This window comes from Triticum dicoccoides, chromosome 6A, assembly GCF_002162155.2.
Source record: "Triticum dicoccoides isolate Atlit2015 ecotype Zavitan chromosome 6A, WEW_v2.0, whole genome shotgun sequence".
Classification (NCBI taxonomy): domain Eukaryota; kingdom Viridiplantae; phylum Streptophyta; class Magnoliopsida; order Poales; family Poaceae; genus Triticum; species Triticum dicoccoides.
In genome coordinates this window covers 584,153,064-584,167,462 of record NC_041390.1, presented here as the reverse complement: position 1 = coordinate 584,167,462, position 14,399 = coordinate 584,153,064, and positions in this window count along the sequence as shown.

Genomic DNA, 14,399 nt, shown 5'->3' with positions numbered 1-14,399 from the left:
GAAGGCATTTGTGGTACTCACCAGTCGGCTCCCAAGATGAAATGGTTATTACGACGTGCTGGGTTTTATTGGCCGACCATGATTAATGATTGCTTCAGATATTATAAAGGGTGCGAAGCTTGTCAAAAATTTGGTGATATTCAAATGGCTCCCGCTTCTATGTTGCATCCTATTATCAAGCCGTGGCCTTTCAGAGGATGGGGTTTAGACTTTATTGGGCAAATCCATCCGTCTTCTTCAAGGGGGCATCGGTTCGTATTGGTGGCAACTGATTATTTCACTAAGTGGTCTGAAGCAGTACCTCTCAAGAACATGACGCATACGGAGGTAATTAAATTCATAACCGAGCACATTATTCATAGATTCGGTATTCCTCAAACGTTAACTACAGATCAAGGTTCATCTTTTATGTCACACCAAGTCAGAGAGTTTGCCGAATCTTATAACATAAAGTTGCTCAATTCCTCCCCATATTATGCCCAAGCTAATGGACAAGCTGAGTCTAGCAATAAAATTTTAATCAAGCTCATCAAGAAGAAGATTGAGGATAATCCAAGGAGATGGCATGACTTGTTGTCTGAGGCATTATGGGCACATAGAATCTCAAGGCATGGTGCTACGAAAGTGACTCCATATGAGCTAGTATATGGTCAGGAGGTTGTTTTACTAGTGGAAGTAAATTTGAATGCTTTGAGAATAGCCAAACAAAATGATTTATCGGCAATAGACTTCTATAACTTGATGATGGACAACATTGATGAGGTTGCTGATAAACGTTTGGCTGCTTTGAATGCCATAGAGAGAGATAAGTTGAGGGTGGCAAGGGGTTACAATAAGAAAGTCAAGTTGAAGAATTTTCAAGTTGGTGATCTCGTCTGGAAAGTGATTCTACCGATTGGTTCAAGAGATAGAAAATTCGGGAAGTGGTCTCCAAGTTGGGAAGGTCCTTTTAGGATTACAAGAGTTGTTCCCGGAAATTCATATTTGGTGGAATCAATACAGGGGGCATTTTTACCTCGAGCTCTCAATGGCAAATATTTGAAGAAGTACCACCCGAGTGTGTGGCAGGAAGCCTAAGTAGGCAATGGCCGATATACGATTATCGCCCATAGCGCAAACATGGCCGATATATAATTATCGCCCTGAGAAGAATAGATGGCCGATGGAGTGTTGACATCGTCCTTAGAACAAACATGGTGCAAATTATTTTTCGGCATGCAAGCTTTGCCGAAAAACAAGGGGGCCTGTGTTGACACCTGATTTTGGCACAATGCAGAATGCAATGGAGATGGCCTCAAATGACAAAATATTCTAAATGAGAAATTTCACATTGCCGAGTGGAACAACTTTGATGTTTGGACCATAATCATTCGGCATCATATCAAAGACCAAAACTACACTCAGATTGTCATGTTTAGGTGTTCTGAGTGCTTTTTGGTCAAGTACACCTCCAGGACAATCTCGGATGAAGGAATGCTCTACATGAATTGTCTTCGTCTCGTCGAATTGGTCGATTTTGGTATAAAAATCATCTCAATCCGAGTTCGTATGCAAAAGTTAGAGCTATCTGGATGCAGCCCTGTCAAGAGGCGAAATATGACGCGGAAGACCAGACATGTCTTGGCAAGTGTCTGATGTAATGCGTGAGTGTTTTGGCCCAGAAGATGGCCTCGAATCGAAAAACATTCAACATGAAAGTTTTTCGTCTCGTCAAAATGGTCAAGTTTGCTTTTGGACACATTTTCATCCGAGGTTGTTTACTGCCTCAAAAACCCTGCCGGGGAAAGCTTGCCGCCGTGAACAGTAACCTTGCCGGGGAAAGCTTGCCGCCGTGAACAGTAACCTTAACCTGCCGGGGAAAGCTTGCCGCCGTGGACAGTGCCAGGGAAAGCTTGCCGCCGTGAACAGTAACCTTGCCGGGGGAGAGCTTGCCGCCGAAAGCTTGCCGCCGTGAACAGTAACCTTGCCGGGAAAGCTTGCTGCCGTGAACAGTAGAAACTGTCGAGGCCAATCCGAGCAGATGCTAAAGATGGGCTCAAATACTTATCTAGATGGCTTCGGATGAAGAAGTGTTCAACACAGGAGTTGTTCGTAACGTCGAAACGGTCAACTTTGCTTTTGGAGTCATCATCATCCGACGTAGTATACGACCTGCAGAGACGCTGCAAGAGTCGGACGGTCCAGTCAGCTACATGAACGAGTCCGACTCGAAATTAGAGATGACCCCGTGGAGTATTCAAGATGGCCTTATTTGGAAAAGTGATCAACATACGGATTGTTGGCCTGGTCGAAGCACACATAATTGATATTTGAACCGTCTCCATTGGAAGTCATATGCAGATTCCACAGCCCACGCAAGGAGCAAGACAGCAGATTGGACCAGATTCGGGCTGAATCCGAGTGGGACCAGAACTAGGATTCTAGGACGTGAATTGATGTAATTTTCTTGTAAGGAAAGCCTAGATAAATCCTTTGCTTGTACGGGGAGTCCAGCCGCCTCTTATATATGTTAGGGGTGATGGCCGATTGAACAACACACAATCGAACAAATCAATATACTACTTTTTCATATACGTTTTATCTCTCCATCGTTTTTCTATCTCGTTCTTCGCTGTTCTTCGTGTTTGAGAGCTACGAATTCCGAGGCTCTAGGGGCAAGCGAATCGACCTAGGGCAGCCCATAGCCGCCGCACTCCCTGACGGGGTCCCTCCCGGGGGTGTGGGGTTTTCGGGTCTGCAAAAGCGCCCGTCGACTGTCTTGCGTATCGCGCTGTCGGTCGGGTCTCCTTCGACGTGAGCTGCGGTGCATCACCCCCAGCGTCGAGGGTACACGTGACGTGTTTGTGTGTCAACAGGAAAAGCAGATACGACGGAGACGTATCAACTCCCCCAAGCTTAAACCTTTGCTTATCCTCAAGCAATTCAGTTGATAAACTAAAAGTGATAAAGAAAAACTTTTACAAACTCTGTTTGCTCTTGTTGTTGTAAATATGTAAAGCTAGCATTCAAGTTTTCAGCAAAGATTATGACTAACCACATCCACAATAACTCTTAGGTCTCTGTTTACTCATATCAATGGCATAATCAACTAGCGAGCAATAATAATAAATCTCGGATGACAACACTTTCTCAAAACAATCATGATATGATATAATAAGATGGTATCTCGCTAGCCCTTTCTGAGACCGCAAAACATAAATGCAGAGCACCTTTAAAGATCAAGGACTGACTAGACATTGTAATTCATGGTAAAAGAGATCCAATCATAGTCATACCCAATATAAATTAATAGTAATGGATGCAAATGACAGTTGTGCTCTCCAGCTAGTGCTCTTTAATAAGAGGGTGATGACTCAACATAAAAGTAAATAGATAGGCCCTTTGCAGAGGGAAGCGGGGATTTGTAGAGGTGCCAGAGCTCAATTTTAAAGCAGAGATAAATAATATTTTGAGCGGTATACTTTCATTGTCAACATAACAACCAAGATATGGCGATATCTTCCATGCTACACACATTATAGGCAGTTCCCAAACAGAATGGTAAAGTTTATGCTCCCCCTCCACCAACAAGCATCAATCCATGGCTTGCTCGAAACAACGAGTGCCTCCAACTAGCAACAGTCCCAGGGGGAGTTTTGTTCGGAATTATTTTGATTTAGTTTGCATAAAGCATGGGACTGGGCATCCCGGATACCAGCCATTTTCTCGTGAATGAGGAGCGGAGTCCACTCCTCTTGAGAATAACCCGCCTAGCATGGAAGATACGGACAGCCCTAGTTAATACATGAGCTATTCGAGCATACAGAACAGAATTTCATTTGAAGGTTTAGAGTTTGGCACATACAAATTTACTTGGAACGGCAGGTAGATACCGCATATAGGAAGGTATGGTGGACTCATATGGAATAACTTTGGGATTTAAGGGATTGGATGCACAAGCAGTATTCCCGCTTAGTACAAGTGAAGGCTAGCAAAAGACTGGGAAGCGACCAACTAGAGAGCGACAACAGTCATGAACATGCATTAAAATTAATAGACATTGAGTACAAGCATGAGTAGGATATAATCCACCATGAACATAAATATCGTGAAGGCTATGTTGATTTGTTTCAACTACATGTGTGAACATGTGCCAAGTCGAGTCACTTAAATCATTCAAAGGAGGACACCACCCCACTATACCACATCACAACCATTTTAATAGCATGTTGGCACGCAAGGTAAACCATTATAACTCATAACTAATCAAGCATGGCACGAGCAACTATGATCTCTAATTATCATTGCAAACATGTTTATTCATAATAGGCTGAATCAGGAACGATGAACTAATCATATTTACAAAAACAAGAGAGGTCGAGTTCATACCAGCTTTTCCCATCTCAGTCAGTCCATCATATATCGTCATAATTGCCTTTCACTTGCACGACCGAACGATGTGAATAATAATAAAAGTGCACGTGCATTGGACTAAGCTGGAATCTGGGAGCATTCAATAAACAAGAGAAGACAAGGCAATATGGGCTCTTGGTTAAATCAACAATAATGCATATAAGAGCCACTTCAACAATTTAATTATGGTCTTCTCCTATCGACCCCCAAAGAAAAGAAAAGAAAAGAAATAAAACTATTTACATGGGAAAGCTCCCAACAAGCAAAAGAAGAACGGGAAATATTTTTGAGTTTTATTTTTCATTATTATTACTACAGCAAGAAAGTAAACTAGCTAGAAGCTATTACTAATTTTTTTTCCTTAAGGTTTATCAAACACACAAGAAGAAAGCATAAAAAGGAAAATGAACTAGCATGGATATTACAGTGAAAAAGTATGAGCACCGACATCTAGCAATGAGTGTGTGTGAACATAAATGTAACGTCGGTGGGAAATACGTACTCCCCCAAGCTTAGGCTTTTGGCCTAAGTTTCTTTATTGCCACGAGTGGCCTGGCGGATATCCGTAGTTGTAGCCGGGGTCGTACTGAGATGAAGAGGACTCTGACTGCCACTGGTTGGAAATCATCTCCGGATCCCACTGGTAATTAGACTGTCGTGGAGGCTCAAATTGTGGTTCCAGCTCCGTGGCTGGTGTAGGGTTCCGGTAGGCATGAATGGTCGTAAACGGAATGAGATACGGACTATTCGCGTTGGTCGTGGAGGAAGTCGGTGAGGCCTACATTCTCAGCCAATTCATAAAAATCATTGTAAATCCCGGCTTCTCTCAAGAAATCATCGGAAGGCCATTCACACGGCCAAATCTCCATGGTGCGACGCAAATTATATTTGGGCCTCTGTGCTTCTTCACTTTGCTTTTCCTTCGAGCTTCGGCTCGATGAGCCCCTAAAAAATCTCTTCATTATTTTCTGAAAAATTCTGAAATTTTTAGTAACTTCAAATAAAAGTGAACCAAACTCAACAAAATTGATAGCAACTACTCCTACAAGTGCCTAGAGACTATATCATGCATTAGAACTACTTTGAACCATATAAATTTGACATGCAAGCTCAAGAACATGGTCACCTAGGCAGCACAAATTTGCAATGAAAAGAGCACTGGAGCAAAAACTAATTGGACCAATGGAGGAGTCACATACCAAGGAACAATCCCCCCCAAGCAGTTTTGTGAGAGGCACTTTGAGCAAGGAGATCGAAAATCGCAGCAAAATGATCTAGAACTCGTGCTTGAGCTGGATGGTGATTTTTTTGGGAGGAAGAAGAAGTGTGTGGGTGCAGGAATAAGTGGAGGGGAGCCACCATGGGCCCACGAGGCAGGGGGCGCGCCCAGGGGGGTAAGGCGCGCCCTCCACCCTCGTGGCCAGGTGCTTGCCCCTCCTGCTATGTTCTCAGTGCCAGATATTCTCAAATATTCTAGAAAAAATCATATTCCATTTTCAGGGCATTTGGAGAACTTTTATTTTCGGGGTATTTTTATATTGCACGGATAATTCGGAAAACAGACAGAAAATACTATTTTTACTTTATTTCAACTAAATAACAGAAAGTAGAAAGAGGGTACAGAAGGTTGTGCCTTCTAGTTTCATCCATCTCATGCTCGTCAAAAGGAATCCACTAACAAGGTTGATCAAGTCTTGTTAACAAACTCATTCTGAATAACATGGAACCGGAGAAATTTCGAATAACACTATGTTACCTCAACGGGGATATGCACATCCCCAATAATAAGAATATCATATTTCTTTTTGACAGTAGGGAGAGGAAATTCAAAACCTCCAAATATAATTGATGGAATTTTTCCAATAGAGTTGATACTATGAACTTGGGGTTGTTTCCTCGGAAAGTGTATCGTATGCTCATTACCATTAACATGAAAAGTGGCATTGCCTTAGTTGCAATCAATAAAAGCCCCTGCAGTATTCAAAAAGGGTCTTCCAAGAATAATAGACATACTATCGTCCTCGGGAATATCAAGAATAACAAAGTCCATTAAAATAGTAACATTTGCAACCACAACAGGCACATCCTCACAAATATCGACAGGTATAGCAGTTGATTTATCAGCCATTTGCAAAGATATTTCAGTAGGTGTCAACTTATTCAAGTCAAGTCTATGATATAAAGAGAGAGGCATAACACTAACGCCGGATCCAAGATCACATAAAGCAGTTTTAACATAGTTTCTTTTAATGGAGCATGGTATAGTTGGTACTCCTGGATCTCCAAGTTTCTTAGGTATTCCACCCTTAAAAGTATAATTAGCAAGCATGGTGGAAATTTCAGCTTCCGGTATCTTCCTTTTATTTGTAACAATATCTTTCATGTACTTAGCATAAGGATTCATTTTGAGCATATCAGTTAATCGCATATGCAAAAAGATAGGTCTAATCATTTCAGCAAAGCGCTCAAAATCCTTATCGTCCTTTTTCTTGGATGGTTTGGGAGGAAAGGGCATGGGTTTCTGAACCCATGGTTCTCTTTCTTTACCATGTTTCCTAGCAACAAAGTCTCTCTTATCATAACATTGATTCTTTGATTGTGGGTTATCAAGATCAACAACAGGTTCAATTTCTACATCATTATCATTACTAGGTTGAGCATCATCATGAACATCATCATTAACATTTTCACTAGGTTCATGTTCATTACCAGATTGTGTTTCAGCATCAGAAATAGAAATATCATTTGGATTCTCAGGTGGTTCAGTAATAGGTTCCCTAAAAGCATGCAAAGTCCTATCATTTTTCTTTTTCTTCTTTTTAGAAGGACTAGGTGCATCAATATTATTTCTCTGAGAATCTTGTTCAATTCTCTTAGGGTGGCCTTCAGGATACAAAGGTTCCTGAGTCATTTTACCAGTTCTAGTAGCCACTCTAACAGCATAATCATTTTTCTTACTGTTAAATTCATTGAGCAAATCATTTTGAGCTTTAAGTACTTGTTCTACTTGAGTGGTAACCATAGAAGCATGTTTACTAATGAGTTTAAGTTCACCTTTAACTCTAGACATATAATCACCCAAGTGTTCAAGCGTATCGGAATTGTATTTCAATTGTCTACCAAAATAAGCATTGAAATTTTCTTGTTTGACAATAAAATTATCAAACTCTTCTAAGCATTGTCTAGCAGACTTATAGTGAGGAATATCACCTTCATCAAATCTATAGAGAGAATTTACCTTTACTACCTGTGTCGGGTTATTAAGACCATGTGTTTCTTCAATAGGTGATGGATTAAGATCATATGTTTCTTCAACAGGCAGTAAATTAAGACCATGTATTTCTTCAATAGGAGGTAAATTCTTAACATCTTCAGCTTTAATACCCTTTTCTTTCATAGATTTCTTTGCCTCTTCCATATCTTCAGGACTGAGAAACAGAACACCTCTCTTCTTCCGAGTTGGTTTAGGAATAGGCTCAGGAGCTGGCTCAGGAAGTGTCCAATTATTTTCATTTGTCAACATATTATTCAATAGAATTTCAGCTTCATCCGGTGTTCTTTCCTTGAAAACAGAACCAGCACAACTATCCAGGTAATCTCTGGAAGCATCGGTTAGTCCATTATAAAAGATATCAAGTATTTCATTTTTCTTAAGAGGATGATCAGGCAAAGCATTAAGTAATTGGAGAAGCCTCCCCCAAGCTTGTGGGAGACTCTCTTCTTCAATTTGCACAACATTATACATATCCCTTAAAGCAGCTTGTTTCTTATGAGCGGGGAAATATTTAGCAGAGAAGTAATAAATCATATCCTAGGGACTACGCACTCAACCAGGATCAAGAGAATTAAACCATATCTTAGCATCACCCTTTAATGAGAACGGAAATATCTTAAGGATATAAAAGGTAGCGAGATTTCTCATCATTAGTGAACAGGGTGGCTATATCATTTAATTTAGTAAGATGTGCCACAATAGTTTCAGATTCATAGCCATGAAAAGGATCAGAATCAACCAAAGTAATTACATCAGGATCGATAGAGAATTCATAATCCTTATCAGTAACACAGATAGGTGAAGTAGCAAAAGTAGGGTCAGGTTTCATTCTAGCATCAAGAGATTGCTGCTTCCATTTAGCTAATAACCGCTTGAGCTCATATCTATCTTTGCAAGCTATAATAGCTAAAGCAGCTTCTTTTTCCAAAACATAACCCTTAGGAATAGCAGGCGATTTATATTTATTAGGGGGAGAGTCTTCATCATCACTTTCATCAATATTATCAATTTCAATACTTTCATTCTCTCTAACCCTAGCAAGTTGTTCATCAAGAATTCACCAAGAGGCATAGTAGTATCAAGCATAGAAGTAGTTTCATCATAAGTATCATGCATAGCTGAAGTGGCATCATCAATAACATGCGACATATCAGAATGAATAGCAGAAGCAGGTTTAGGTGTCGCAAGCTTACTCAAAATAGAAGGTGAATCAAGTCCAGAGCTAGATGGCAGTTCCTTACCTCCCCTCGTAGTTGAGGGATAAATTGTTGTCTTAGCGTCTTTCAAGTTCTTCATAGTGACCAGCAGATATAAATCCCAAGTGACTCAAAGAATAGAGCTATGCTCCCCGGCAACGGCGCCAGAAAATAGTCTTGATAACCCACAAGTATAGGGGATCGCAACAGTTTTCGAGAGTAGAGCATTCAACCCAAATTTATTGATTCGACACAAGGGGAGCCAAAGAATATTCTCAAGTATTAGCAGTTGAGTTGTCAATTCAACCACACCTGGATAACTTAGTATCTGCAGCAAAGTATTTAGTAGCAAAGTAATATGGAAGTAACGGTAATGATAGCAAAAGTAATATTTTTGGGTTTTGTAGTGATTGTAACAGTAGCAACAGTAAAGTAAATAAGCAAAGAACAATATGTGAAAAGCTCGTAGGCATTGGATCGGTGATGGAGAATTATGCCGGATGCGGTTCATCATGTAACAATCATAACATAGGGTGACACGGAACTAGCTCCAATTCATCAATGTAATGTAGGCATGTATTCCGAATATAGTCATACATGCTTATGGAAAAGAAATTGCATGACATCTTTTGTCCTACCCTCCCGTGGCAGCGGGGTCCTAATGGAAACTAAGGGATATTAAGGCCTCCTTTTAATAGAGTACCGGAACAAAGCATTAACACATAGTGAATACATGAACTCCTCAAACCACGGTCATCACCAGGAGTGGTCCCGATTATTGTCACTTCGGGGTTGCCGGATCATAACACATAGTAGGTGACTATAGACTTGCAAGATAGGATCAAGAACTCACATATATTCATGAAAACATAATAGGTTCAGATCTGAAATCATGGCACTCGGGCCCTAGTGACAAGTGACAAGCATTAAGCATAGCAAAGTCATAGCAACATCAATCTCAGAACATAGTGGATACTAGGGATCAAACCCTAACAAAACTAACTCAATTACATGATAGATCTCATCCAACCCATCACCGTCCAGCAAGCCTACGACGGAATTACTCACGCACGGCGGTGAGCATCATGAAATTGGTGATGGAGGATGGTTGATGATGACGACGGCGACGAATCCCCCTCTCCGGAGCCCCGAACGGACTCCAGATCAGCCCTCCCGAGAGGTTTTAGGGCTTGGTGGCGGCTCCGTATCGTAAAACATGATGAATCATTTTCTTGATTTTTTTCTCCCCGAAAGTGAATATATGGAGTTGGAGTTGAGGTCGGTGGAGCGTCAGGGGGGCCATGAGGCAGGGGGCGCGCCCAGGGGGGCAGGCGCGCCCCCCACCCTCGTGGACAGGGTGTGGGCCCCCTGACGTGGATTTTTCTTCCAGTATTTTTAATATTTTCCAAAAAGATGTTCCGTGGAGTTTCAGGTCATTCCGAGAACTTTTGTTTCTGCACATAAATAACACCATGGAAAGTCTGCTGAAAACAGTGGCAGTCCGGGTTAGTTCCGTTCAATTCATGCAAGTTAGAGTCCAAAACAAGGGCAAAAGTGTTTGGAAAAGTAGATACGACGGAGACATATCAGGGCTGTGTGAAGCTTTGGTGATCAGCATTATGAAGACAAACATGCTCCTTGGCAGGCTCTGGGTATATGGCTTCAACTGACATATCAACATATGGCAAAAATATCAGATGGTTGTGAGCAGAAGGCTGATAGTTGACAGCTAAATGAAGCTTGATAAGGTGCATAACCCATGGAGCGTAGAATTCAGACCAAAGAGATCAGAGCCTGATGCAGCCAATTGCCTGATAAAGAAGTCTTGAGCATTGAAGCTGATGCCATTGAAGATATAAAAGACCAATGTCTTCATCGCGCCTTCAAGCTTTGTTGCAGAAGAATGTCCTTTGACAGGCCAGAGAGTTCGCCTGATGATATGATAAATAGTGCGAGGCAGATACTCTAGGTCTTCAACAAGGAATTCTCTTGGGTATTCAGCATCGCGTGGTAGAGGCTTCATCATGCTTAGCATTTGGCTCATGTTGGGCTCTGGCTTCTGAAAAGTGCTCTCCAATGCATTGCGGTGAAGCTGACAACCAGGCTCGAAAAGTTCACCTGGAGTGGGCAGGCCAGTTAGCTCAATGATATCAAGAGCTTTGGCTTCATGATGGGCATTGCCTGTCATCCACTCAAGGACCCAAGTCTTCGGATCCCTGTTGTAGCCGCGAATGTGGAGGGTAGCATAAAATTGTAGCAGAAGATCTTCATTCAAATGCTCCTTATCTGTCACAAAGTTCAGCAGTCTAGCATCACGGAAGCAGTCAAGTGCTTCTTCTAGGCAGGGTAGTCCAACAATGGCTTCATAGTCAAGACGCATATGAGGGAAGATGCGCCCTTGATCATAGAGAACACAAGAGTAGTAGCTGCGCTGCTGATAGCTCCAGAACCGATCAGATGAAATCCTTGGCTTGGAATAGGGGTTCTTGGCGCTATCAAAGAAAGTGTTGTGCACAATGAAGCCATTGGCATTGGATGACCCTGGTGAAGTGGCAGTACCTGGAAACCTAGGCAACCTTGGCTTTGGCTTCTGGACCTGAGGCCTGTGCTCGACATGATAGTCAAATTAAGGACCAGCAGCAGGCGGAGGAACCAGGGTTGGCCATCTGACAGTGACCAGCTGACCATGATCATATGCTTGCTCGATAGTGTGTGGCCTTGGAGGCGGTACAGGAGCAGTGGCATTGACTTCAGGCTGCAGATTTTCATCAGGTACAGCATTGGCTTTAGGTGCAATCACTTCAGGCATCACATTAACTTCAGGCGCCACATTAGCTTAAGCCATGACAACGTCATTGGCTTCAGTGTTGGTGTTGGTGGTCGCCTCAATGTTATCAACCTCCACTCAAGTAGCTGGAGGGTCGGACACGTTCTCCTCGAGAACAACTTTAGGGTTGGTTGGGGTGTAGCAACACGTTCTTCTTCAATACTAGGCTCTACTTGTTCATCGGCTGATGCAGCCGGAATATCTTCAGCCGCTTTGGCTTCAGACTCGGGGATGTTCGCAGTAGGAGAGGCTTCAGGAAATACTTGGCGAGATACTGATTGGCGCACTTCTCCTTCTGGAACACTCGACAGAGTGACTTGTGGCCTTGGTCCTTTGCGAAGCCTGCAGAACGCTGGCGACGCTTGTGGAGATGGAGTAGGTTGGGCCTCAAAGTCATCATCTTCAAGCACCAGAGTGGTGACTTGAATTGGGGGAGTAGTTGGTGATTCTTCTTCACGGGGGGAGTCTTGTGGGTGATCAGCCCATGAGGCATCCTGAGCGATTGGCGTCAAAGGACGACCAATGCTGATGAGTTCGTTGTTCGTGAGAACAGGTGATGATATCACATTGTGCTCGATCTGAGGAAGGACTTCATCATCTTCTACATTGTCTTGGTGACCAATGTCTTCAGCTACGGTGGGGTTGACAGCTGGAATGTCTTCAGCTTCAGGAGCCTCTGGGGAAGCAGGCTCATGAACTATCATACGACGCTCTTGTTGTGCAGACGCAGGACGAGCAACAGAAATTGGCTCGATGACAAGGGGCTCTATGGGAGCAGCCCGATCTTTCTTCTTGGTTTTACGCTTCTTGGCAGGTGGAGCCTCGTCAGTGGTGTTCTTGGTCTTGCGCTTTCTGGCTTTGGCTTCAGCTGCCCTTGTTTTCTGGAGCTCTGAAGCCACTGTGGGGACCTTAGGCTTCACGCATGTCATACTGGCCGGGAAGACAATGTGAGGTTCTTCCCGCCTGGATGGTTCAGCTTGGTCCACAGATGGCTTCTTCTGCTTGGCAGCCATCTTGGGGTCGATGCCAGGACGCCCAAGTGCCTTGCGCTTCTAAGCTTCATTGTATGCTTGAACACATTTGGCAGCCAAGTGCTTCATACGCTCTCGAGAACCTTTGGCTTCGTCACGTTTCTTGTGAAACGCTTCCTTGAGCTCATGCATCATAGTCTTGAAGTTTTGGATGTCTGTCACGCTGAGCTTGGCCACATGCTTCTTGAACTGAGCTTTTTCATAATCAATCTTATGCTTCAGCTCAACAATTCTCTGAGCTAGAGCCAGCTCAGGAGCAATGGATCCATGAAAGGAGACGCTGAGGCCAACGGGGAGTTGCAGATCATCAAAGCTGAGATTGGGGGTGTCAAACCACTCATCATTGAAATTTTTTAACACTTCCACGTCAAAGAGAGGCAAATCATTGAAGATTTCCACCTCTTGCTTGCTCTTTATCAGCAGCTCAAGAGCATCATCAGCAAGATCATCGTCACTCGACAGATCAATGGCGTCGTTCTCATTCCTCGGAACTGCAGCAGGGGTCAGAGCTGGACCAGGAGTGTGCATGGGCTTCTTCTTCTTCTTCTCAGACTTGGAGATGCGTGAGAGATCTTCAGACTGCACACTTGGTGTAGGAGGATCAATGGCCAGAGGCTTCGCTCGTGAAGCTGTTGGTGCAGTGGAAGGCTTTGAAGCCTTGGGTTTCTTCAGTTTCTTAGGCTTCGGTGGTGCAGGCACTTCGTCAGAATCAGCGTCATCTGCAGGTTGATCCACGGTTGTCCCTTGAACCATAATATGAGTGATGAGACCTTCTAGGTTGTAGAAGGGCCCAACAAGATTCGGTTCAGCTTCGCGTGTGCCATCGGCACGAGGAGCAGGGGGACCGGGGTTGAAGTCTAATCCCCGTGACTTCTTGTTCTCTTTTGTCGGGTTCCTGGCAAATTGAAAGTTGCGTTTGAACAGATTGTCGTCACGACACCATAGCAATGAAGATGGGTCGGCATCAGTAGGCTGTGGTCCACGGACCATGCAAGGGAAGAAGCCTTGTTCAATGGCTTCAGCTCTGGACCTGGGTGGAAGATTTCTGTACAAGATGTCTCCCCAGGGTCGCTTGATGGCATTCTTTTCAGCATATTCCTGGGTCACGAACCTGTACTTGTACCATTGTTCTGCCCAATATCTTCGAATCCATTGGATTCTTGCGCTGATTGTAATCCTCTTTAGGATATGTCTTGTATAGCTCATAGAGGTTAGGAGACAAACTCTTGATGTTCCCCCACGGCGCTGTCTGCCTCCCTTCCTTGCTGACTTATCTGTTGCCATGAAGTTCAGACTGAATGGCTTCAACACTGTCAAAGGCTTCCGTCTGCTGGTCAGACATGGACTTGCTTCGGGAGAGTTGATATGATGCTGTAAGAATTCTGCAAATGAATGCAGACTATGAGAACCAAGGGATTCTCCCACGGACATGTACCGGTGACAGCATTAGAGATGCGAGGGAAGGGGAAGAGGTCATATGCATTCTCAGAAGATTTTGAAGATAAATCAGTTTAGAAGACATTGACCTCATAGCGCGAAGACATTCAATTATATGTTGAGAGTTGGTTCTAGATTTGTACGAATCCAAGAATAGGTACAAGTGAGGAATCTAACTACGTGTGAAGCATAAGTGAATATACTAGGCATCATATGAGATGCGAAACAGGATAGATCCAAAT